This window comes from Schistocerca americana, chromosome 4 (genome assembly GCF_021461395.2).
Source record: "Schistocerca americana isolate TAMUIC-IGC-003095 chromosome 4, iqSchAmer2.1, whole genome shotgun sequence".
NCBI lineage: Eukaryota > Metazoa > Arthropoda > Insecta > Orthoptera > Acrididae > Schistocerca > Schistocerca americana.
In genome coordinates this window covers 758,556,880-758,557,510 of record NC_060122.1, presented here as the reverse complement: position 1 = coordinate 758,557,510, position 631 = coordinate 758,556,880, and positions in this window count along the sequence as shown.

The window sequence follows — 631 nt, the reverse complement described above, 5'->3', positions numbered from 1 at the left end:
ATTTTTTTTTATTACGTAGTCATTGGCATACCATATTTAGATTAAAATTGACGTCTTATTGGCCCCACATAAGATTCTGCACGTTCTGACAAAGACTATGCCAATTTATTTTTTCGTCCATGACTAACAGGGGTAGTCAGATTCCTTGTATAGGTCATGTTTTATTATTTAAAAGAGGTTTTTTTCAGAAGTAGAGAACCAGTTTCTTTACACTCCTTACACACGAACAGAATTTCCAAGGCTGGAATAGCACCGCAGCATCGAACGTAAATGGAAATGACACATTTCAGAGACTTTACTGGTGTCATACAGATATGACTCCGTGTATATAGACTGAAGTGACGAGTGGAAATTTGTACCAGGGCTAGGACTCGCTGCTGGATCTCCTCTTTACTAGGCAGGTGCGTCAGCCACTAAGCCACATGGCACAGCCATTCACATAACGGCACCGATTACCCTAGCACGGCTCCCTTCTTGATCTACTTCATTTGAGAAAATATTTGCACCTGGGTTTCAGGCTGGATCCCCCATTTACGTTCGATCCTCAGGTGCTATTCCAGAACATGGAGAGCTTCGGCAATTCTGTTCGTGTGTAAGGGGGAATTTACAGTAGTCTGGGGCGGCAGTGAGA